General features: G+C 40.8%; 1 long non-coding RNA gene across 1 annotated transcript; it reads right to left on the bottom strand.

The window, feature by feature from the left end:
- Positions 1-1051: 1051 nt before the first annotated feature.
- On the bottom strand, positions 1052-6167 carry LOC121141946. Its single transcript, XR_005878929.1, has 4 exons — positions 5870-6167; positions 5554-5601; positions 4623-4749; positions 1052-3176 (listed from the first exon to the last, which is right to left on the bottom strand). It is a non-coding gene; the product is annotated as an uncharacterized LOC121141946 (long non-coding RNA).
- Positions 6168-26959: the final 20792 nt, after the last annotated feature.

Raw genomic sequence — 26959 nt, 5'->3', positions numbered from 1 at the left:
AGGAACTCATAAGTTAGTCCGAGGCGTTAAGACACTGTATAAATAACTGCTGCCCAAGGTACCACGCTGTATTATAGGCATACAAACCTGTTTTCTCACAATTATGTCGGTTCGCACTTGAGAGTCAGGTGCCGCTAGAGATATTTCCTTCGGAGGCCTCTCTCCTTTGCTTGGAGGTGGCATTTTTTTCCCCTTGAGCGGTCACATGGTCTTCGGTTTGTGCCTGCACCCTAGTCTCCTCTTACTAGAACACCAGCCATATTGGATCAGAGGCTAGTCTACTGAGCTTTAAGTCAGCTGTCTTTCTAAAGACTTTATCTCCATACAAGACATATTTTGAGATCCTGGGAGTTTAGATTTCAGGTAGAGTTCAGCTCACAACACAGTCAAGCTTCTGTTTTAAGCAAATTCAGAGCAGGGTGAGATACTCCAGGTAACTGTTAGTAACAGAATTTACTTAAAGCGATGTCTGCTGGTGGCGTGGCTCAGTGGATGAGGACACTCGACACCAAGTCTGATGACCTGGCTTTATTCCTTCCACTTGATAGAGGAAATAAGCGACTTATGCAAATTGTTTTCCAAGCTCCTTCTATACACACACACAAATAAATACATACTTGTAAAAGATGACCAAGTGATGACCAACAATCTTGTTGTGGGAGGCTCCTCACATCATATTGCTAACCTGGAGGAGAAATTCTGTTTAAAAGAGGTGGAGATAGTGAATACAGCAAAGGCTTTTAAATTGATTCTTTGGGAATTTCACATCATGGACCCCAATTCCACTCACCTCCCAGTCCCTCCATATCCTCCCTTCACCCTTGTAGTGTCCTCTTCCAAAAATAAAAAATAAAAAACCCCAAAAATTAAAAATATTAATTAAAAAAACCCAGGCAACAACAAAATAGCAAAACAAAAGCAAAAAAACCACTGGCTCCTCCGTCTTTCCCTCCTCTCCATCACCTTGTCGTCCATCTTAGTGGCATTGGGAGCTGCAGTGTGCCATGGAGTGTACTCTTTTGTCCAAACAGCTTTACTTGCAAATGTTCACTGTGTAATGAGTTGTTGGTCTGGTGCAAGGCCTCTGGCTTCTGGTACACCATCAATATCGCCTCATCGAAACTCCTCTCACATATCCTGCTGTTGCCCTGAGTCATGGAGATCCTGTGACCGTGGTTCCTTCCACAGGACCAGTTCCTTCACATCTGTCCACCTGTCATAGATAACAGATGTTGGGATGGGCCAACTCAAAGCCCTGGATGTGGGTCTGGGTGGTAGGAAGGCTCCATTCTGCCCCTTCCTGAGCTCTGTGAAGAGCTCCTTGGTGGGATTCCTCCATGCCTTTCCCAGGCTGCAAACAAAGCCGGCAACTAATGAATGACCCTTCTGATAATCTGACCTTTTGGAGTAACCAAATTTACTGCCATGAACTTTAGTGTGCTTCCAGGAGCTGCCTCATCCAGGTTTATAGGCGTTTCTTGGCTAAGACAAAAATAAATAGATGTTTATTGTTCCATTAAGACAATGTATTCCAATAGAAAGAGCAAGGTATATATTTAACATGTTAGGTAAGCAAAATATGCTAAGTTCCTTGGGGTCCCAATTATTCAAAGGCAAGGTCTAACCCAGAGGTGAGCTCTGATCCTGTTACAAACACAGAGAATATTCACACAAATCCTTTCATTTCCCTATCAATGGCAGTAAAAATGCTCAGCCTGCTGGGGACACATTGGAGCCTGTGATTTTGTTAAACTTAATTTGGCACACCACCGTTAAAGTGCTGCAGATGCAAAGGTGTGTCCCAGAGGTTGAGATCCTCGATATGGAAAGATACCACGTACATAGAAGATGCACCACACATTAATGCGTGAGGTACCATGTAAGAAACCGGATAACGGATTTGAGCACCTTTGAATTTTTAGGCACAGGAAAAATAATAAAAAAGGAGATTTCACCTTTAGGTTACTCATTTGATTGTATAAGTGTCTGCTACCATGTGACTTACTTACACTTTTTTTTTTTTGGCTATCCTCTATCATTTCAGACAAATTGTGCTACTATAGAATTTTGAATGTAATTTAGTTCTCAAGTCCCAAATAACCCTGCTAGAGGTAGAAAATGAATGTTTTCATGTGAAGAAATAAAATGGTAGGCTGGGGAGATGCCCAGCAATGACAGTTAAAATGCTGCTTTTTCTAACTTAGTATTGTTTCAATTGTAGGGTAATTGAATTCAATTGTCTGAAGAGTATTTATTTGCTAGCAACATGTGAGTGTGTTTAATGGCAGTACATAGTTTTTAGCAGAAGTTTCTACAATGTTGATTCACCTCAAGCCACACTGTTTTCTAGATCGGCTGTGTTGGGTATTAAGGAAGGCCCCCTAGCTAACCACAGATAGGAATCAATTATAGCTCACAAGTGTTTGTATTGATGGTACTGTTATCATGGAGCAAGCACAGGAAAGTGCTCCTTAGCAACACTCTTTCTGTAGTAAGGAGATGCTGTCGCATACTTTGGGAAGAGATGGAGATATCCAGGGGTGCAGAGATGATGCTTTCAGAGAAGCAGCTGGCATCCCTTATAATCAAATCTACAGCAACTGACATCCCTTATAATGAAGTCTAAGACTCAAGTTACTATCTTTTTGATAGTAAAGTTGTGCAAACTTGGGTAGAGGAGATGTTACAGACACGGAATGGGTCACTCAGAGTCGCAAGGCACAAATACATAAGTCTCAGGTAGGCAGAGTCAGTTCAAGGATTTTACTTCAGAGAGGTGCAAACGATTTCCAAGACGGGTCTGAAGAAAAGAAGAGCCAGCAGGGCAAAATTTCTCCTCCTTTTAACTATGTGTGCTCTCAGTAAAGCAAGGCAAGGGAGTCGACAGCAACCTCAGACAGAGACAGTTGTCTGTGGGTCTTTTCTAATGCCTGAGGCTTTATAATTATGTCTTGTTGTCTCCTCTGGGCCCCTTCCTTTCTGGAACGTCAACATCTTCCCTTTCTTTGCCCTCTGCAGATCATTTGCTCTTGGCCATGCTTCCCGAGACATCTCTTCAGAGCACTGCCCCCCAGCACTCCCTTCTCCAGATTCTGTGTGTAGGTGCTCGCTTCCTGTGGACAAGCTTGGCTCCATCTCAGGTCTCCTCGGTGCCAACGAAACCAATCTCTTTATTTCTGAAATTAATGGATGTGCTCAGAGTTAGTGTCATTGTTTTTGGAACCTCAAGGCATACTTGGATCTACAGGCTGTAAAAGGCCTAAATGGATAGAAAGTTTTAATAATTTGATAGTTACCATTACATTTTTTTGAAAATGACTTTTTCTTGAATACAATGGAATCCGTTCAGAGTTTCTTAATGATCTATATGGCTATGCTATTATACCAGTGGAGCCATACAGATATCACAAGCTATCATAAGAATAGGATAAGTTTCAAATTTTAAAGCAAATCTGTGCTTTGCTCAAGTCACCTTAATATTTTATGAATTTCTTACAACACTGTGCTTCAGTTAAGGAGTAGCTAAGCCACTGTAAACCAAGTTATAGATTGTCAAACGTGTTCATTCTTTTCTAAACAGCATCATGGAACACGTTATAAAAAATTTGTCTTTTGTAGTTTAGAAATTTTCTTGTTGATAAAAATTTTTAAATGAAAAAATTGCATTTGTTGCTGTTCAGATCTTTGACATGAGATGCAACCCATCTGAATTGTCTCTTCATGCTTATCTAAAAACTGGATTCCAGTCTAGGTACCTATCAATAAAACATGGGGGGAACAAATAGTCCTGTTGTGTTTTGAAGTAAGATTCAATGAGACAGCAGCAAATTTCCTGCCTAGATGGAAGGCACTCTGTGCTGACAGTTGCCTTAAATGTCTCAACACTGTGTCGAAGCCAGGACACAGCAGAGCATCCTTTCTGATTCAGATGTTGGCTGTAGGTAATCCGGTCCACCTTCAGGGGACAGAGTCTGAAATATGGCCTTGATTTCATGATCTTGAAGAATATAGAATGCATAACAAAATTCGGTTGTTTATGAGAAAACACACCATGTTTGTACCTACACTGCAAGACAATTAAGTAAGATGTAAGCTATATAAAATCCAGACAGTTGAAGATTTAATTTCACTTTTGTGTCTAAATGATACATGCATATTTTAAAGCCAGAAAAGTCTTGTAAACGTTCTCCAACTCTTCTGTGACTAATCAAAACGAAATTGAAGTAAGATGGGAGGTACATACTCAATTATGCAATCACTTGCTTCCTGGCCTTGCAAACTTAGCTAAACGTAATTTCTTTTTGTCAGCCTAACTTATATATATATATATATATATATATATATATATATACACACACACACACATATATATATATATATGTATAGAGAGAGAGAGAGAGAGAGAGAGAAGCATCATCACGTTTGTGCTTGGCATGGCAAATCTGGTCATTTGCTGGCATCCAGTCACGTGCTTTTCTGAAGTCTCATTCTTTGTTTTACCATATTTCCCTAAAGCATGAAGATCTGTGCTGCTTAACTTCAGTCAGCCTTTGTTGTTTCCCTTCAGAATGTACGAGTCAGATTCCATGCGCTTCAAAATTTCATATTTCTCTTGATCAGACCTGCTGGATGCCACTTCCTTCTTTCCATCTGTTTCTTCTGTGAAGAAGTCACCCTTCCCTCCAGGAAAGGAGTTGATAAAACTCGGAAGGTCCTGTTTATTTCAGCTTCTTTACTCTGAGAGGGTAGCTGGAGAGACCAAGGAGAAAGAAAGAATGGTCAGAAGGATCTAATGATCTAAGAAAGAGATTTAGAATTTCAAATTAAAACCATACACACACACACACATATATTTGTCATAAAATTCTGAACCAATTTTTTGATCCATAGAAATGTAAATTAAAATAGTCAGTTAATTCTGCCTTCCATTGAAAGTCAATTTTGTCAACCATTTTTCTCATTAAAACATTTTAGAGCTAAACCAACAACAAAATTACGTCTTCAGAAATGTGATTAGATTTCCTAAAAGAACATCAATCTATTTAGAGAACAGACTTGGCATTTTTAAGCATGTGTCTACATCAGCGCTTTTCTTCTGTGGGCAGAATGCTGTAGTGAAAAGTATGTGAGATTCTGGAGTTAGACGAACTGGGCGTGACTCCCAGCCTGCCCTAGCAGCTGCGTGACCTTGGGGTAGGTCATTTCATCTGTCAAGGCTTCTTTTTCTTACCTGTCAAATTAAAAAAAAGTGAAAGAACCTTTCAGGTTTGGTGTATGGATCACATGAGTAATACGAGTGAAAGAAAGTGCTTTGCTGACTGTGAAGCATGATACAAAGTACAGTCATTTTATTTCAGATGAACTTGAGTTAGAATATACTAAACAAAGCAGATGACTGTTAACACCCACGTTAACCCTGTTTTTTTTTTTTAATTAACCAATTGTCAATGTGTTGAGTTTTTTGGATAATGTCTGAAATTATTCAATCTAGAAAAAAAGAAGCTTGTTTTAAAGACCATCCCTCCCCTTTAAGCTGAATCATATGACTCTCACCTCAAATTTTACCACACATTAGGAGCACTGTCCTCTCCTTCGGAGAATCTGTAAGAGACGATAATGGAAGGAAGTCCCTGAGTGTGGAAACCACTCACCTCTTGGACATAGTGAGCACAGTGTCAGGGTTCTACTCTGCTTGGAGGTGTCCACAAGAGTATTTTACTTTCTTGAGAATGAACTTCGAGGTCCAAGTAAGCATTTTAATATATGTTATTAAAATGGTAACTTTTGGGGTAGTATTATAAAACACAATATTTAATGTTTATCATAACCCTGAGTCCCCCGTGATGAATTAGTCAAAGAACTCAGTTACCTGCAACCCAAGGCACACCAAAGCACTTCTCCAACAACAGTGGCACTGCCAAGAATCGCAGATACAGTTGATTACCTCTGTCTGGGAAACAGGGAAGGCTGCATCATGGAGCTGATGTTTAGATCAGTCATTTGGATAAGGAAGAGCATGTCTGAAAGAAAAGTCATGGAGCTGTGGAGGAAACAGTGTTATAATGTAGCATTGCTAGCATCAACAGCGTTCTCCTCCTTGTATGTGGGATGGGGTGTAGGTAATCAATGCTAACTATGTAGTAAAATCTTGCCGAATTTTCTCCAGTTTTGCGTTAAATTCCTAAATTCCAAAAGCACCTACAGAAACTTAATGAGTGAACAGTAGATTGTCCTTAAGCTAATGAGATTAGGTAAAGTTAATTAGTACACCATGTTATTTTATGTATCAGTTATTATCTGACTACAACAGAGACTGACTCTAGCTAATTTTGCCAGTCAAGAAAGAAAAAGAACAAAGGAGATTAGAAGCTGCTCTCACTAACAGACTGGTGTTCTTTGTAAGATCACCAAAACTAGGTTATCCCGTTCAATCTGGAGGTTCAGCTTTATCAGAAAACTCATCATACCAATACCAATCATTGGTCCACACCCAGATTATCTAGCTGAAAATATGCAAGCTGAACCATGCTTAGTGTCTTGCGAAAACTGATACAGAGTATGTGGTACCATTCCAAAAGTCCTGTCCCTTTTCTAAAATCAGATTCTTCCTTATAGCCTAGGTTTCTGCTCTTTCTTCTCACTTTTTCTTTACTCTCCAATCATCTCTAAGTGCCTATGTGTAGGACTGACACTAATTCTCTGAAGAGTGCACTGGGCTGGTTATTTGTACCTGAGATTGTGCTAACGCTTGGTTCTGATGTTTTAATGTATCCTTCTGTCGTGCTGTTCTGAAAAGTTGTTGACCATGTGCACCAGTGGTTAGACATTTTTCATAGCATTTTGACTTGAATCTAAATGTACCCCATTGGCTTCTGTTTCTGAATAGTCGGTTCATAGCTTGTTCTCTTTTGATGGTTCTGCAGCCTTTATGAAATAGGACCTAGTTGGTGGAAATAGGTCACTCTGGATGGACCGTTGAAGGATACACCCATTTCTGATTCTAACATCAGTCTCTGCTTTCTGGCCAGCCACAGTGTGAGCAACCGCTCCAACCGGCTTTTCTGCCGCCAGGGATTGAGTCACTCAGCCCGGCCTTCTCTGTTACGGTGAGCTGAAATCCCTCTAAAATACGATCCAGAGTAAACCTCTCCTTCCTTAATTGTCTCTATCAGGCATTTCTTCAGAAGAAACAACCAACACAATGCCTTCCCTGCCATGATGCTCTGCCATGTCACAGGGCCACGAGCTAGAAAGCCATCAGACTCTATCTATCTGTCTGTCTGTCTGCCTATCTATCTATCTATCTATCTATCTATCTATCTATCTATCTATCTATCCATCCATCTATTTATCTATCATCTATCCATCTATCTGTCTATTCATATGTATGTATATCCTTTAAGTTTCTGTTCTTAAATACTTGATCACAGCCTCTGGAAACTGAGCTCTGTAATGGCAAACTGTGAGGAATCACTTGGGGTAACCTCTAGCAAGCCCTGGTTTTTTTTCTATGATTTGTTTGTTGTTTGGCTTGGTTTTATAAACTGAGGACTCTTGTTTAAAAGTCTGTTCCACTGTACTTACCTGGTTAACTCCTGCACACCCCCCAGTCTCACTCTATGGTCAGATTCCTTAAGGACAGTTTCCACTAATGGTTCCCAAAGCCTTGATTTGTCAGTCCCCTTAGGTGTCCGTACTTGTCCTGTGAAAATAGTCATATAGAACAGCAATTCCTTCTATTGATTTGTATGCTAAAATTTGAACTCTTGTAATTCTGTATTTCTGTCCAGAGTTGGTTTATATTTTACTTCAGAAAGCATCTTTTATATTTAAACCTCTCAATGTGAAATGCTGCTGCATGCCAGATGCTTTAAATGCATTATTTCATCCATTTTTAAATCATATTTGAAAATATAGGCTTATGAAGCACTTAGGAAGTGGGGATAGGAAGACCAGGAGTTCAAGGACAACCTCCACTATATGAGAATGTGTTTCAAAAAACAACAGCAAAAAGACAAAATAATGAACAATAAATAGATTTATGAGTAAGATGGGTTTTTAAGTAAAGAAATAGTCACTTAAGGAATTCAAGCAAATCATCTATTGCTACCCAAATGACTGCATTTTCTAAGTAGCAAGGTACTGTAGATTATAAAAATAAAACAAGATAGAAATAAACCCACAAGACATTATTTACTTCCTAATAGCTTTTCATGGAGAAGAACACACTGTATAGGTGCACATTAATTCCAACACTGATCCAGTCAAACACATGGAAGCTGAGAGTGAGGGGCAGCCAGGTGAATTCGGGATTGTGTAATTCTGGAACACACACACACACACACACACACACACACACACACACACACACACACACTGTGCCTCTGCATTCTTCAGAGTCACAGGCTTTTAGTTACAGTGTTTGTAAAAGACTTGTGAAATAAACACTACTCTTTTTGAAATTGTGAAAATAATCCCACCGAGAGTAGAAGTGAGTATACAAACAAGAACTGAATAAAATCCCAAATTGCCCCCACATCACTAAACACAAACTTGCCAGAATATTGGTGCTTTAGATGTCAAAGAAGGTGATGAGTGGAATATTGACTAGTGTGTTTGCTACCTTACATGGCTCTGTTCACTTAATCCTTATTGTAGGCTCAAGCTACATAAAGTATCCATGTCCAGAAAGGGAGGTAAAGAAGCTGGCTTAATTCATACACTAACACAAAGCAGGGGTTATAGAAACCCAGAGAGACCGACTTTGGAGTCCACAGATTGTGAGGGCAGTTGGTAGAAAATCCCATGGTCCCCAGACCTTAGGGTTGCAGCGGTGTTTTTGAGCACTTGCGCCAAGTTCTTGCAGAGGAGTGCTTCCTGTCAGAGCTGCCTTCTACATGGGGCAGCCTGAGTTGCTGTGGCAGTGGGATCCTTCCAGAACCCCACTGTGTTTCCAGACCGGATTTTACCACTGTTGGTTTTGACAGCATTCCATTCTTTGGATCAGAGCCCAACAGAGGGATTAGTCATTGGGTTGTGGCATGATTTTGTCACTAGACTAAAATCTGTGGTCAGGCTCTGTGTTTTGTTTCTGGTTCGTGTCTGGCAAAGCTAAGGACTACTCAGCAATTACTCTCAATATTAATGATCTGTATAAAAGGCCAAACAGGAGCAATTTTACTTTTAGACAACAACAACGAAGGGCACATCATAAGAAATGAGGTTCTTTTTTTTTCGGTTTTTACGAGACAGGGTTTCTCTGTATTGTTTTGGAGGCTATCTGTCCAGCCCAGCCTCGAACTCACAGAGATCCTCCTGCCTCTGCCTCCCGAGTGCTGGGATTAAAGGCGTGCACCACCACCGCCCGGCGAAATGAGGTTCTTTTATCAGTCAGCACGAACCCACTCAGCCCCTTTGATACATGAGAGAAAGTGTTCTGTCAGGTGAATAAATCAGGGGGATTCTCGAAGATCCAGGTCATCCCTGGAATCCATTATAGTAGGTTATTTTCAAGCGTCGTGTCTCATGCCTATAATCTCATATCTCAAGACAAAGGCATGATGGTTGCAATTTTGAGGCCAGCCTGGGCTGCATAGTGAGTGAGGGTCTGCCTCTCCTTTCTGTGCCCTCCCCACACCAAAAAAGCAAAAATAAAACAAAGAAGAATGGAAGAATGAAGGAAGGAAGGGAAGGACGGAGGAAAGGAAGGATGGAAGGAAGTAAGGAAAAGAAATAGATTTCCAAATTCACCTTCTCTTTGGCTAGGAGAAGGTATTTAAGTTTTAGTACACAAAATGTATAACTATATATGACAGTCTGGTTTATATTACGGGTCTCCATTTTGTGGTGTGTGTTTGTGTTTCTGTGTATATATGTGTAGGAAGGAATACTGTCCTTGTGTCTTTCCTAAGAAATTTCTATTTCTGTCTAGCTTATAAAGATAGACAGTGAGAGCTTCTATTGATTTATACTTTATTCACTGTCCATGTCACTCTACTTTTCAAGGACAGTGCCTTAGATTGAGTGGTTATTATTTTCATCCTTATATTATGATTTATCTATAATTTATATTGGATATTTTCAATGTTTAGAAACAAAACTATCAAACCCTAAAACATTGTATGAATTCTCTAATGATTTTCATCTCCTGTGTTTATTGAGCCACTAGAAAAATAGTGAAATCTAGTGTCACACAAGGGTGAATTCTATTTCTTTTCCAGATGTGTGCTGGAATATTTTAACATTGTAATATTTTACATATGTATGTGTCCATGTACTTGACTGTATTCATGACAAGGCACATGTGTGGAGGTCAGAGGGCAATATGGAGGAGCTAGGTCCCCCCTTCCGCCATGTGGATCACAGGGGTCAGACCCAGGTCCTCAGGTTCATTCACAAGTGCCTTACCTGCTTAGTAGCCTTATAGGCCTACCACTAATTCTTTTTCAAGTAGGGCTTCTTAAAGTTTACATTTGAACACTGTCTCAGATTACTTAGATACACAAACGTTCTGAAAATATAGGAATTTAACAGATATATCAAGACAGGTTCTCACTGTATAGTCCAGGCTAAATTGAACACAAAGAGATCTACTTGCCTCTATCTCTTATCAAAGGCATGCGTTACCATACCCAGGTCAATTAACACATGCTTGTACTGACTATAACTCTACTACTACAGTGTAGCTTTTAGGAGTGATATTCGTGTTTATTTTTAATAAGTACCAAAGGCCATTTAAAGGCCATGTTTAGTTATTTTGGGGGGAAGTACTTGTTTTCTCTCCATTTACAAGCCCTCAACTTAGAACCTTGCCTCCTTGTCTCCAGGTGCATTTGGAAATGTGATGTCTCAGCTGCCATCAGTATCTGGTGTTTATGTTAATTCTGAATTCCCGGCGTGGTACCGAAACAGAGTCCTGTCCCTGCCCTCACTCTGAGGATGATTCACTCAGTGTGGGAGAGGTTTGTAGATGGAAAGTGCTCTGCTCTCTCCTTCAGTAACCAAGGCAAACACATCTTGCTGAGAGGGTGTCCAAGTACCATCGAAGGCCATACAAGAGCATCTAGACCAAAAGCTAACCCCACTGAAGGTCATAGAAAAGTGTCTAGAAGAATAGCTAACCCCACTGAAGGCCTTAGAAAAGTGTCTAGACCAAAAGCTAATCCCACTGAAGGTCATAGACGAGCATCTAGAAGAAGTACTAACCCCACTGAGGGTCATAGGCAAGCATCTAGAAGAAGCACTAACCCCACTGTCAGGCTTGTGAATGCCTGCTACTGTTGACTACCCTTTGATTAGTAGAAATTCAGTTCTCAGCATCTTCAGAATGATATTATTTCCAGATTCCAAGCTATTTTGTCTTCTGCCCCATGTTGGCTCTGTCATTGAGCAGGTGTATGCATTGAATTGGCCTCTGGGTAAACTAGGGAGGACTAGAGAAGAAGAGAGGGCTTGGGTATTTGGGGAAATAGCTCTGAACACAAAGTTAGAGAGTGAGGGCTCTGAGATGTGCCTTAGATTCCAGCTTTGTGTTTTCAGTTTTGGAAGATCTCAGAGGCATCTAAGTTTCCTTCATTTCCAATATCCCTTACTTTAAATGGCTGTTGCATGGAAATCACCTAGCACAGAGTGCCTGGGTTATTCTCAGTGATTGCTAAATGACGTCTTTTCCTACTACGAAAAAAAGTTCTGAAAGTCCCTTCTCCTCCGTTGATTTAGAAGCCCCATGAATAGCTAGGATAAATAAGAATATGGAGACTTTTGAATTTGGGTGATATTGCCAAAGGTGTCTAGTAAGTTAGCCTTAATACGTACTACATGTTTCCAATGAACTTGATTAGATAAGTACCAGAAATAAAAATAGTAATGAAGACACTGAAATGAGTGTATTATCTTCTGTTTGCTCAGTGTAAACTTTACTTGCTATGTGGCTTAAGCAAATGATTTTGAAGTGTTTACAGTAAAGGTACACATTAAGTATGCCTGTTTCTATTTGACAGCTACAGCAGTAACAGAGTCTAAGACCATCTTCAAGATGGTTTAACTGGCAAACAGAAGCCCTGGAGTTCAATTCCAGGCTTGAAATACATGAGGCTCTTTCCTCTCTTGCTCTCACTGTGTGCCTACTGGACTAAGGGTTTTGTCCCTGAAATCAGCATAGTGAGCATCAATAGGTAGTTTGATCGCCTTAGTGAATAACAAAGTCTTCGCCGCTGACTTCACAACTACTTATGGAATCTCACAAACTCTTCTTTGCCTTGACTCAGAAAATCCCCTTTAGCTGATTGAATTATTTCCATGGATGTGGATTTCAATTCCATCTAATAGCAACAAGATTTAACTTAACAAAGGAGATGAGCTGTGCTAGGGGTTTTCAGAGAGGGGTTTCTGTCATAACTTTTCAGTTAGATGGATTTGGAGAATAGAATTAATAACATCTGTCCAGTTCAGGAAGAAAAAAAACCCTTTATTTGAGGGATAGGCTTTATTTCCCATGGATCTTGTATGAGATTAAAAATAAAAGATCCCAAAGGAAAAAAAGTTCCATTATACAACTAGAACAGGCCATAATATCAGGACATATTGAAGATGAATAAGGCATAAACTCTGGGGGAGAAGAGACAGGACTCCAACTCAGTAATGAAGTCAGAGTCACCAGGAGGGGAAATGCAAGGACTATATCCGGGAGAACAGAAGAGAATGTGATTAGGCTCATCAGTGAATTCAGGAAGTTCTTTGAACAATTGAAAATCACTGAATTGAGTCTTGGATGGTGGAGTAGCATGCTTGCAAATGATGGAGGGGAGGAATGGAGTGTAAAGTGGAGTTCAAGCTCATAAAACAAAGGAAAGCATCAGACAACTTGGGAATAGATCAATAGTATCATTCAAATGGAACGCAGAACAGAAAGTAATCAAAATAGTAGACCCATTGTTGTGTGACAGATTTTACTGAGGGGACATGACACACACGTTTGTTCAGCCCTGAAAGGAAGCCCAAGACAGACCAAGGTAGCAACTACACCATTATTCTACATGGCCAGTGTGTTCTCATTAGGGCTGCTAGCAGGGATATGGGTGAGTGGTTACAGACTGGGAATAGGGATGACTCAAAAGCAGCTGCATCATCAAGAAGCCCACTGCAACATGGGCTGTGATTCGTGAAAGATGCAAGCCTGGAGCCCTCTGGACAGCTTGCAGGCCACCATCCAAAAATCTCTCCTCTGAAACTCTGTCTCTTCCCCATCGGCTGCTTAAATATTTTATAAAATGGGTAGGGTTTTCCAGAGCATCTTCCAAGGTACCTTCTCCCAGACTTCTGTCCTTTTATGTACCTCCTGAGTCTCCTGAGCCACCTCCTCTCCTGGATGGAATGTTCAGAGGAAATGGCTGCATAACTCCTGTATGTGTGCCCCTTCCCAACACTAGCACATTTTTCTGCTCCTTTCAAACCAATAGGGAAGAGCTCATTATGACATAGCATATGTGGAGTTAGTGCCAGATTCCATGGGTTAATGAGTTCGGTACCATATCATGGTTCCCCATTTCCCTTGGGATCCCCAGGCATTCCTCATTTCCCAGTTAACTACAAATTTGGTGATTCCCCAGATACCCCTCCATAGGTTCAATAATTCCGTTGAATCACTCACAGAAACCCACACAGTGCTTTAATACCGTGGTCAGTCTGTTGCAGGGGATAGAGCTCAGGGCCATCTGAATGGGAGGTTCCAAAGAATAAGACATAAAGGGTGGCAGGACATGGCGCAGTGCTCTGTAGCACATGACCCACTCACCAGTGGGATGTTCTATGACCGCTGCTTTGTCAAAGGCCCCTTATGTAGACATGATTAAGTCGTTGGCTACAGGTGACTGAACTCATTCTCCAGCCCTTTTCTGCTCCTGGGTAGGGTGAAGGTTACTGAAAGTTTCAATCGGTTAGTGAATGGGCTTGCTTTTTCTGGTGACTAGCTCTCATCTAGAATGTATTTAGGACCAGTTCTCCTCTTACATCATCATAGCATACAAAAACAAATAACAACTAAAATTCAGCCAACTAAACAAATGAAAACCATTTGTCAATAGCTAAGTCCAAGGGTTTTAGGACTGTCGCGTCCAGGAACAAGTGACAAAGGTCAAGTATACATCTATATCTTATTATATCTCTCCTATCTAATCTTATCAAGTGTCAATGAATTAAGCTTGTGCTGTCCAGTGTGGCTCCACCGTCACACACAGTGACCCAGTACTATTCTTGTTAAGTGTTATTTACAAGGCCATTCCTCATTTGCACTAGCTACATTGCAGTAATCACATGTACATAGGAGATATGCTAGATAGTGGAGATGAGAACATTTTCTCCCACAAAGTCCTATTAGGCCTGAAATTCCAAAATAAAATGCTCTTTAAAAAAGCAAGACCACTGGGATTGACATGTGAAACAAGCTTGTTTCTAACTTAAATTTTAAAAAAGGAGGAAAAAAAAAAGCAAGACCAAACCAGGTGCATGCCTTTAATCCCAGCACTCAGGAGGCAGAGACAGGCAGATCTCTGAGTTTGAGGCCAGCCTGGTCTACATAGCAAGTGCCAGGATAGGCTCCAAACCTACATAGAGAAACCCTGTCTCAAAAAACAAACAAAACAAAAAGCAAGACTAAGGGACTGGGGGTATAGTTTAGTGGTATATTGCCTGACTACTGTGTTTAAGTGATTCCCTGAGGTCAATCCTTTGTGACACATATTCACAAAAATACATCCTAACTATGTGTTCTCTGTAAAAGATATACTTACTTATTTATACATTTACATACCACAGTTCTGGGGATTAAACTCATGGTTTGCGTGTGTGAGGCAAGTGATTTACCACTTGGCTTATCCCCAGCCCAAGAAGTAGAAATGTAGAGACATAAAAAGATATTCTGGGCAAACAATATGTGCAGGGATGCTGTAGTTACTGTGTTAATGTCAGTTAACACAGACACTGAAACAAAAATACATTATTAGAATAAGATGAAAATAGTCTATTATGATAAAAGACTCGATGGAGTAGAATGTCATAATAATTTTAAATGTTCATATACCTAATAGTAATACAACATCCAAATACAGAAAGCAAATTTAAGACAATTAAAGGTAAAGATAAAAAATCTATAATGGTATTCGGAGATTTCAATATCTCCATGCCACTAGTTTATATAGTAAACCAGACAAAAGAATAATTAAGAACATAAAGGATCTGATCAAGACTATCAGTCATCACAGTCTAGCTTACGTTTGTGGAACACAGACAAATCAGTAGTTATATTTGTAGAGAATTTAAAATCTTTCAGTGTTTTTATTAGGCAAGAAGTTCTATCACCAACAATTTAAGGTCTGTCTTAAGAAGGCAGAAATGGAGCTGAGAAGAAGGTTCAGTCAGTAACATGTTACTGGGGGCCTGAGATCACATAGAAAGTCAGACACAACAGTGAGTCTCTAACCCCGTGCTGGGAAGTCAGAGGCAGGCGGGTCCCTGGAGTTGTCTTACTCTGAGTCTAGCTGCCATCAGTGAGCTAGAGACAGGTGGGAGACACTGTCTCAAGAAGCAAGGTGGAGGGCAGCTGAAGAGGACACTTGGTGTTGACCTCTGGCTCCCACTCCCAAATCCACATGTACACACACATGCACACAAGAAGCTAGAAAATGGAAAACAATGAAAAGGGAGGAAGTAAAGATAAGAGCAAGAATCAATGAAATAGAGAAACCAACTGAGAAATACAACCAAGTCAAGGGGCAGGGAGCATTCAGGAGTTTGGGGGTGTCAGGTGTGAGGACCATAGGTCTGCAGTGAGAACACCCACAAGGTCATCACATCTTTGTAAGAATACACAGTCCTTCTAGAGGTTGTACAAATCATGTTGTGAGGCTGTATCATTTTTAACAGTATTTTGAAATTTAAAGTATTAATGTTTACTCAAAACCATGTGTTTATGCTTCTGACTTCTCTCTTCACTTAGCTTCACTAGAAGAAACACTCTACTTGGCTTCCACTGACATTCTCTTTGTCCAGGCATGGGACAAGGGGTATGGGCATGGGCGTGGGGCAAGGAGCATGGGGCATGGGACAAGGGGCATGAGGCATGGGCATAGGCATGGGACATGGGTTATGGGGTATGGGGCAATGCCTTCAGCTCTCCAGCTTGTCTCAATGCAAAACCAAGAGATTGTCTGAAACGGGCCTGTTCGACTTTTTTTTTTCAGTGCTGGGGGTGGAACCTAGGACCTTGTACATGCTGGGCATCCTCTGTGAAATATTGCCAGCTCTCTGATTTCTTTTAGACCCTTACTAAATTGCCTAGGCAGCCTTGAACTCATTTTGTGGCATGGGCAGGTCTTGACCTTGCATTTCACTTGGTTCCTTCTCTAGAGTGGATAGGATGACAGGCTTGTGCCTCCAGGCTCTGCAGTCTGTTCCAAGCTGTGAAATTTGAGGATGACTCACACATTGTAGAATGTTGGTCAAATGGTACAAAGTTCCAGTTATACAGATTGAATAATTTGGGAGATTCAATTACAGATGGTGACTGGAGTCAACAGAGCTGTATTTTATTCTTGAAACTTTGTTATAAAAATACTTTTCTTAATTAAAAATTTCATAAATTAATTTCCCCAAGCCCACCCCTAATCCCTTGACCCAACAACTTTGATACCTGGAATTTTCTAAAGCAGGTATTATCACCATATGAAAAAAAATATTCAAGGTGATATCTTAAACAGGTTGACTGTGACAACCAGTTAAAATTACATACATACATCAAAACATCAAATGTACTACATCCCTCAAATAAGTATCATTTTTGTCTATTATACCATGATAAAGCTTTTGTCCATGATAGCAGGACAAAAGTTGCAATTTTGTATATAGAAAATGGCAATTTGAACAATGTAGTTTTGGGGCTTCCATTGAATTTTAAAGTTTCTTAGTTTATTGTTATTACTGTTATTTTTTAATTCAGTAAGAGTTTTGGGTATGGTACAGATGAGCAGCAATATTTTGTTCTATATAATTTGATCAGAATATTCTTGGCTTCATTGTATTTTTCCTTTTGTTTTTAATGTGAACAGAAGCCAAAATACTTGTTTTGAAGATCTGTAGTCTTTTTTGTAGAACATACAAGATAATTTTTTTTTGGTTTTACGAGACAGGGTTTCTCTGTATTGTTTTGGAGGCTGTCGGTCCAGCCTGGCCTCGAACTCACAGAGATCTGCCTGTCTCTGCCTCCCGAGTGCTGGCATTAAAAGCGTGCGCCACCACCGCCCGGCCACAAGATAATTTCTTTATACAGAAACATTCGATGTATATATACATGTTTGACTATGCCAGAGGTCAGACTTTAGCCAATAAAAACAAACTGCACTCAGTAAGACATACTCATCTGCAGTGATGCTTTGCAACATCCCCCACCGCTACCCTTAACATACACACAGCATCATTACGGAAAGGTCGTATCTTGTCAGAGATGGAACAGGAGGGCAGAAATAACATGAGTCAGACAGCTCTGGTTTCGGATGGCAGTGTGGCTCCAAGTGTTTTTGTAACCTCAATTAAGCTCCTCAATGGGTTTCCATGTCACTCTTGTAAATAACTCCCTCACAAGGCCACAGTGTGCTAAGGCCTGCAGTGCTTTTGAAGAATTCTGTTAAGTGAGGCACCTGGGACCTAGGAACCCTTCCTGGACTCTAATGCAAGAGGCTGGACAACAAGTAGTTTTCTACATTTTGTATTTTAAGAACCAGTGTGGATGAACAAAAGGAACAAGGTCTCTAAAGTCACACAAGGAGCTGGAGAGATGCCTCAGTGATTGAGAGCACTTGCTGCTCTTTCAGAGGACGAGTGTTTGATTTCTCGCACCCATATGGTGACTCATAGCTGTCTATAAATCCAGTTTCAGATTATCTGACATTCTCTTCTGACCTTCGTGGGTACCGGGCACACATGTGGTATGCATTCAGACAAATCACTCATAAGCATTAAAAAATAAAGTATACAAAACTAGTGTCCTTGTCATACATGAACACTTCTACTTTCAACAAATTATTTTCTAGTTCAAATGCTGGGTATTTAATTTTATCTCTGCCGCTGTGCTTGAGTGCCAAGGAAGTAAATCTTCCTACTTCGGGTTCTGCAGAGCTGAGAGATGCTTTACACACTCAATGGATATCATTCTTCTTCCCGACTCCAACAATTACTGCTGGTTTAAGATTTTTAAAGTTTCTGTCCAGAGAACTCAGATCAGTAATTTCTGTTACTCACTTTACAACACACCAGGATATATAATCAGTAGTACAAAACAGTATTTATTTGATTAAAACTCCTTTAGCTTAATTTTCTTGTTGCTAGTAGCAACCCACAAACGATAGATCTAAACCAACAACCGCCACAATGATCAACATATGTGTTTTGTTCTTTCCTGGCTTGTGGTTTTAAAATAGCTTCCCCAGTGTTGATAGCAATGAAGACAACTGTTGTTTATTCTGCCTTAGACATATCGACAAACCATCTCCTAAACAGCCTGTCCTACGAATGAACCTTTGCCTGAGGCTTTCAGAGGGAGCTTTAGGTCCCATGTACTGTTGCCTATGTTCGTAGCTCAAGGGACGATGATGGTGTTTGTATTATAGAAATTACCTGCTAATTTCTATAAACTGATGCTTGGGATCAGCCTAATATGCCCAGTAAAAGAAGATATTTACATCTTTTTGAAAGCTGCTGTCACTTAATAAGCAATGTATAGCATCTCTTTAGGAATTTGGTTGTTCTGTTATAAAGATGCTCTGAAAACATTAAAGGAGACTAAAAATAAACCCAGGCAGAGCTGTTTGTAGATGACAGTGAAATTCTATTAGGCAGCTTTCTAAGGACAAATGAAGAACATCTCTGTCAGCAGGAAAACGTTACTGTGGAGAAGCAAGATGAATTTTTGAGATGGTTGTTGGGTCTTCTGAAATTGAACCTGGTGTACTGAAAAAAAAATCAGAGTCCATGTTGGCCATTGGGGTTCATAGGCATGAAAGCTGGGTAGGCCTGTTGGTTGCTTCTCTCCATTGGAAGCTTGCATGGTGATTTCTGGTACCATGGAAGCTAGGGGGAGGCATTCAGGTCAACAAAACCCAACTGAGGTAGCATGTGGCGTGATAGTTTCACTCTTCCCCTCACACTTTGCTCATATGCAAGTCAGTAGAGAGAACCTTGGCGTACTTACTTGATTTCTGCTTAGTATGATGTGATGGCGGATACCCTTATATATGCTGTGAATATATGTTTCTCTTGTTGGTTGATGAATAAATGCTGATTGGCCAGTAGCCAGGAAGGTTGTATAGGTGGGCCAACAAGATCAGGAAATTCTGGGGAGAGGAACACAGAGAGGGCCCGCCAGGGAGATGCCATGTAGCCACTGAAGGAGTAATATGCCAGAGTATTATGGGCAAGCCACAGCCTTGTGGAAATACATAGTTTAATAGAAATGGGTTAATAATTAATAGAGAGCTAGACAATAAGAAGCCTGAGCCATCAGCCAAACAGTTTACAATTAATATAAGTTTATTTAGGACTAAATGGTTGTGGGACAGGACAGAAACTCCATCATCAATAATGCTCTGTGTTGGACCCCTAAAGCTTCACTCACATGATCAAGGGGTTTCAGAAAGAGGACATTTACCATATTGACTATTGATGCTTGACAAGCCCATTTGTTACTAATAGAACCTGCTAGGTTGCATTTCTCAAGGTCCAGAACAGGACTCATCCCCAGCAGGTGAAGAACACAATCACAGAGGAGGATGGGCCTCTGGCAAGCAGAGGATAGCTGCTGACAGAGTCTCTTAGTCACCTGGGACTTACTGGGACCCATTTCCAATGAGGGGAAGCCCTTAGCAGCAAGCTGTGACCCAGGAAGCATGTTTCTGGGAAGACCTCTGGGACAGACATGAGAGACGGTCAAGGAGAAAAAGCCAAAAAGCATCAAAAGCGGATCCAAAATTTGGCATCACTTCATGAAATTTCCCGAGACTAACACCCAAGACTTTCTCTAATAACAGCAACTTTTTAAAAAAGCTCTGAAGTTTAGTGAAAGCCAGTTTTCCTTTTGCCTTGTGTCTCAATTTCTACAGTGTCGCAACCGTGTCTCCTTGCTCAGGTTGGCCTTGGGCAGTGAAGACGGGCACGTCCCAGCTGAGTATTTGCCAGGGAGAGCTGCCAGGGCCACAGCTGGTAAAGATGACTAAACTCTCCACCAGACCTTGATCTTTTCTTGCCTCCTCACTAACACTAAAGTCAGAAGCAAAAGAGGGCCCGATGTCTCCAGGACTATCGCTATTGTGACACTCTATTATTGAAGCAGGAAGTAATTTGCACACAAGACAACAAACAAGCAAAACAAAACAAAACCCAACAAGGCCTAGGCCTTGACCACCTGGCAATCCTTCTGAGTATGTGTGTTGCAGCCCTGCCCTTCCCACCTTGGGTTCCCAGGGAACTCACAAGGTCCTCTCTCTTCTGGGACTCATGAGAAGTATCACTTTAGCTCAAGTACTCCAATTCCCTAGGCTCTAGACAGCTCTGTAGAGAGAAGCCTTTTCCTTGCCAGCTGCTTTGGTTTTTCCCCACCAGTCGCCTGGGCCCTGCTGCGTTGTAGTCCCCAAATAACACACAAGACACTGTATTAATTATGAAGCTGTTGGCCTTGCTTGTTTCTTACTGGCTAGCTCTGATTTAAGTATTTACTCCATAATTGTTAATCTAAGTATTTCTCTTACCGGAGAAGTTTCCGGGCTTCTTATCCCTATGGCAGTTACATCTTGACTCCTTGTGTTTCTCCTACCCAGAGTCCTCCTCGACTCCTAGTCCCACCTATCTTGCTTCCTTATTGGCCAACAGTGCTTTATTGACATATACACAGGACTTCCCCAACACAGCTCAGTTGTATCCCTTTGATTAGTTTGAAGTCCTTCCACTTTCCATTTGTAGTCAGGGTACACACTATCAGTTGTATGGCCCGGCCCTTTTCAACTTGGCTCATCTACTTAGGAGTGATGGAAGCTTGGAGCTAGAGGTCAGGCTTCCTTTGAAGAATTCACTAATGGACTGTTTTTATTTTTATTTTATTGTTGGTTATTTGAGACAGGATTTCTCTGGGTATCCCAGGCTGCCCTGAAACTTGCTATGTAGAACAGGCCAGCCTAGAATTCAGAGATCAGCCTGCCTCTGCATCCCGAGTGCTGGGATTAAAGACATAACACACCACACCAGGCTTTACAAAATGATTTTTAGAGAGCTAACCTGCCTTTACAGAAAATGCCACCAAATAAAATAAAAAACACCAATGCTGGAGAGGATGTGGAGAAAGGGGAACACTCTTCCAAACTGCTGGTGGAAGTACAAACTCGTACAGCCACTTTGGAAATCAGTATGGCAGGTTCCTCAGGAAAATGAGAGTCTACCTCAATATCCAGCAATTCTACTCTTAGGCATATACACATTCATACAATAAGGATATCTGTTTATCTATGTTCATAGCAGCATTGTTTATAATAGCCAGAACCTGGAAGCAACCTAAATGGCCCTCAACTGAAGAGTGAATAAAGAAAATGTGGTACATTTACACAATGGAGTACTATTCAGCAGAAAAACAAAACAAAACAATGGAATCTTGAAATTCACAGGCAAATGGATGGAACTGGAAGAAACATTCTTAGTGACGTAACCCAGTCACAAAAAGACAAACATGGTATGTATTCTCTCATATATTGATTTTAGACACAGAACAAAGGATTACCAGCCTACAATCCACACCACCAGAGAAGCTAGGAAACAAGGAGGACCCCAAGAGAGGCATACATGGTCCCCCAGAGAAAGGGGAAAGGGACAAGATCTCCTGAGCAAATTGGGAGCATGGGGGAGGGGAGAGGGAGTTAGGAGAAAGAGAAGTAGAGAAGAGGAGGGGAGAGGAAGACAGGAAGATTGAGTCAGGGGAAGAATAGAGGAGAGCAAAAAAATGAGATACCATAATAGAGGGAAGCATTGTAGGTTTAAAGAGAAATCTGGCACTAGGGAAACGTCCAGAGATCTACAAGGATAACCCCAACAACAATCTAAGCAATAGTGGAGAGGCTACCTTAAATGCCCTTTCTCTATAATGAGATTGATGACTACCTTATATGCCATCCTAGAGCCTTCATCTAGTAGCTGATAGAAGCAGAAGCAGACACCCACAACTAAACACTGAGCTGAACTCCTGGACTCCAGTTGCAGAGAGGGAGGAGTGATGAACAAAGGGGTCAAGACCATGCTGGGGAAACCCACAGAAACAGCTGACCTGAACAAGTGGAAGCTCATGGACCCCAGACTGATAGCTGGGAAACCAGCACAGGACTGATCCAGACCCCCTGAATGAGGATGTCAGTTTGGAGGTCTGGGCAATCTATGGGGCTTCTGGTAGTGGATCAGTATTTATCTCTAGTACATGAATGGACTTGGGGAGCCCACTCCACATAGAGCATACTCTCTCAGCCTAGACACCTGGGGGAGGGTCTAGTCCCTGCTCCAAGACATATGACAGACTTTGAAGATCCCCCATGGAAGGCCTCACCCTCCCTGGGGAGCAGAAAAGGGATGGGATAGGATGTGGGGGGGGGCAAGGGAGGAGGGGAGAGAGAGAAATCTGGGATTGACATGCAAAACAAATGTCAATGTGTTTCTAATTTAAATAAAAAAGGAAAGAGAAAAGAAAAGAACTCTACTGCTGTAGATGACAGAAGAGAAGCTCTTGTCTTAAATCATTTACATTTTTGGTAAACACCTGACACAGAAATGGGAATTTATAAAATTAAAGGGCCATGCCTGTTTAGAATAGTATTCAGTGATATTTCAGGAATAGAGGGTGCTTGAAGAGTGAGGAGTTCTTGAAGCAGAAACTGTATTCTTCTTTATGCTTTATATCTTGGAATAGAATCAGCCCCAATGAACGCAGGCCACCAGGGTGACTGAAAGGGCTCAGGGGAGAAAGGATGGAGAGCAGGACTAACTAGGTAGGAGTGTGCCTGCTGTAGCTAGAGAAAAACCTCCTATTCAATGACCTGATTATGTTGAGTAATTACAGCTCATTAAAACGCCCCCTTCCTCTTCTAGCCTGCACTGATTTTTCTGAGTGTGTTTGTGCTGTAGTTCCAATGATCATAGTGCATTGTTAGTATTGGGAACAAACCCTTGAGAGATTAGTGATCTTGTATTAGTTTACCATTGCTGTTGTAACAACCACATGGATTCTGACTCTTTCCCCAAATTTTGGTCTAAGTTCTTTGCTGACCTTCCTTTCCCTAAACTCAGAAGAACTGTACTACATATAAACTTTGACCTAAGAATACATTGCACTCTACATCAGGATGGATATTTTTTGGTCTTGTTTATACTTTCTTTTTTATTTATTTAAATTAGAAACATTCTTATTTTATGTATCAATCCCAGTTCCCTCTCCCTCCCATCCTCCCATGCTCAACACCAACCCCCCATCCCATCCCCCTTCTGCTCCATAGAAAGGGTGAGGCCTTCTATGGGGAAATCATAAAAATCTGTCAAATCATTTGGGACAGGGCCTAGGCCCTCGCCCATGTGTCTAGGCTGAGAGAGTATCCCTCTATGTGGAATGGGCTCCCAATGTTCATTCGTACACTAGGGATAAATAGTGTTCCACTACCAAAGGCCCCATAGACTGCCCATGTCTTCTGACACCCACATTCAGGAAGCCTGGGTTGGTCCTATGCTGGACCCAACTATCATTCTGGGGTCAATGAGCTTCCCCTTGTTCAGGTCAGCTGTTTCTGTGGGTCTCTCCAGCCTGGTCTTGACCCCTTTGCTCATCATGACATATAAGGTAGTCATCAATCTCATTATAGGTGAAGGGCATTTAATGTAGCCTCTTCACTATTGCTTAGAATCTTAGCTGGGGTCATCTTTGTATATCTTTGGACTTCACCTAGTGCCACATTTCTCTTTAAACCTATAATGCTTCCCTCTATTATGGTATCTCTTTCCTTGCTCTCCTCTATTCGTCCCCTGACTCAATCTTCCTGTCCTCCTCTCCCCTCCTCTTCTCTACTTCTCTTTCTCCTAACTCCCTCTCCCCTCCCCCAATGCTCCCAATTTGCTCAGGAGATCTTGTCCCTTTCCCTTTCTCTGGGGGACCATGTATGCCTTTCTTAGGGTCCTCCTTGTTTCCTAGCTTCTTTGGAGGCATGTATTATAGGCTGGTAATCCTTTGCTCTATGTCTAAAATCCATATATGAGTGAGTACATACCATATTTGTCTTTTTGTGTTTGTGTTACCTCACTGAGAATGGTTCCTTCCAGTTCCAACCATTTGCCTGTGAATTTCAAGATTCCATTGTTTTTTTTTTCTGCTGAGTAATACTCCATTGTGTAAATGTACCACATTTTCTTTATCTGTTCTTCAGTTGAGGGCCATTTAAGTTGCTTCCAGGTTCTGTCTATTATAAACAATGCTGCTATGAACATAGTTAACAGATGTCCTTGTTGTATGAATGTGCATCCCTTGGATACATACATAGGAGTGGAATTGCTGGATCTTGAGGTAGACTGATTCCTATTTTCCTGAGGAACCACCATACTGATTCAGGATGAATTCTTTGTGTAAATATTTGCGTAGGTAATACATATTGTGGTTCTGAAAAAAAGTCACCATATATTTTGTTCTTTTGCTACTAGTTTTACATAACTAAATGTCTTTAGTAATGGAGCATGGATATTATTTTATTCTCTAATGTTTTTGTGCTTTCTTTACAGATTCCATGGAAAGCAAAGTAATGCATTACCATGTTATATTTGGAATGAAAGGTATAATTGTAATTAGAGCTATATTTTAGGCCAGAATGGTGTCAGCTAGACAGCAATTCTTCAGCAAACATTTGATATGCCTGTCTTACAGATTCTCTCCTTGAAGGACCCACAGTTTACTAGGAGAAAGAGGTCATATAGACAAGAGACTATTAACAACCTGTGGGAGTAAGATTCCTAGTAGAAAATTTGATAATGTGGATTCAAATCTTATTAGTGGATGACACCTTGACTCTAACATTCATGCAAAGATGTTTCCTTGAGAACTGGCCATGATTGTGACTTGCATAATGTTCATATCCAGAGCAGAGGACGTTAAGAATTATGAAATGGTAACACAAAATTCATATTTCAAAAAATTTTTAAACTTGTTTACATATTTTTTCTTGATTTCACCAAGAATCTTTTGAAACTAATGAACAGGAATGTACAGAATGTTAAATGGATATTTAAAAACAGTTTTATTTTGTTTTTTGAGACAGGGTTTCTCTGTGTAGCCTTGGCTGTTGTGGAACTCTGTAGACTAAGATGGCCATGAACTCACAGAGATCTGCCTAGTTCTTCCTCCCTGAGTACTGGTATTTAAGGCATGACCCACCACTGCTGAGTTTAAAATAATTTTTAAAGAAATAAAACAACTGAAACGTGTGTTTTGATTGTTGAGATTTTTGTTTGCATGAATGATGCTAGTGATTGAGTTTACTTTTAGGGATATGAGGCCTTAGGCCATAGGAAAATCAATAATTCTTGCTTTTGATTAGTGAAGATGATGGGCAGACCCATAACAGTTAATTATGGTATTAAAATAGTATATGATTAAATCTGAAAATCCCAAGTACCAATGGTAAGAAGATAATTACATAAAGACAACAGTCACCGAAAAAGTTAAAGGAGATATAGATTAATAGCAATCCTTCCTTCCATCCCTCTATCCCTCCTTCCTTCCTTTTTCAATTATGTATAGGAGTGTTTTGCCTGCTGACATGTATGTGCATCATGTTCATGCTTGGGTCCCACAGACTCCATAGAGGTTGTTGTAGTGATATATTATTTATGACTTATTAAAGCTTGACTGAGGATTCAGAAAAGCAAAGTCAGCCACAAGCCATAGAAGTCAGACACACAACTTTAATCCCAGCTTCCAGAAGGTAGGAGGTAGTGTCACACATCTTTAATCAGGATTAAGAGACAGACAGATCCTTGTGAGTCCAAGGCCACCTAGATCTACACTAGAGTAAATCATTCTGAAAGAGCACTATAGCTCACACCTTTAATCCCAACATTAGGGAAGTATATCAGATAGAAACAAGGTCTCAGAGAGGCACTCATTCTCTAGCCAAGCTGAGGAGAGGTTACAGTCTGAGGCTTGGTGAGAGTTTGTGGAGACAGGATCAGCCCATTCAGTCTGAGGTAGAGGTAAGAAGCTAGTGGCCGGCTGCTTTGCTTTTCTGATATTCAACTTGAAGCTTGAACCCCAATGTCAGTCTCTGGGTCATTTATTTTTTGTGTTACAGAGCATCAAATCCCCTGGAACTGAAGTTACAGACAGTTGTGAGCCTACATATGGCTGCTAGGAACTAAACCCATGTCTTCTGAAAAAACAACAGTCCTTGCTGGGCTTTGGTGGTGCATGCCTTTAATCCCAGCACTCAGGAGGCAGAGGCAGGTGGATATCTGTGAGTTCAAGACCAGCCTGGGCTATAAGAGCTAGTTCCAGGACAGCCTCCAAAGCCACAGAAAAACCATGTCTTGAGAAAAACAAAACAAAACAAACAACAACAACAAAAGAACAACAGCCTTCTTAACAAATGAGCCATCTCTTCAATCCCTTAGAGTCATTCTTAGTGACTGTCAGATAGTGATACTTTAATGAAAATTCTTCCTTAAATGTGTCTGATGTCTGTCGACTCCTTTGATGGAATGGCCTGAGCAGGTTTAATATAGAGCTTCAATTAAAATACACAGTTAGATTTGTGACATGGCCTTATGACATCTCCTTTTGTTTTTGTTAACCCATTTTTGGTTGTTTTAGATTATGGTGAAGCAGATCTTCACAATCAACATTACTGATTAATGT

The sequence above is a fragment of the Mesocricetus auratus genome, unplaced genomic scaffold (assembly GCF_017639785.1).
Source record: "Mesocricetus auratus isolate SY011 unplaced genomic scaffold, BCM_Maur_2.0 Super-Scaffold_2245, whole genome shotgun sequence".
Lineage (NCBI taxonomy): Eukaryota > Metazoa > Chordata > Mammalia > Rodentia > Cricetidae > Mesocricetus > Mesocricetus auratus.
The sequence above is the reverse complement of the archived record's forward strand: the minus strand, read 5'-3'. Positions and strand labels throughout refer to the sequence as shown.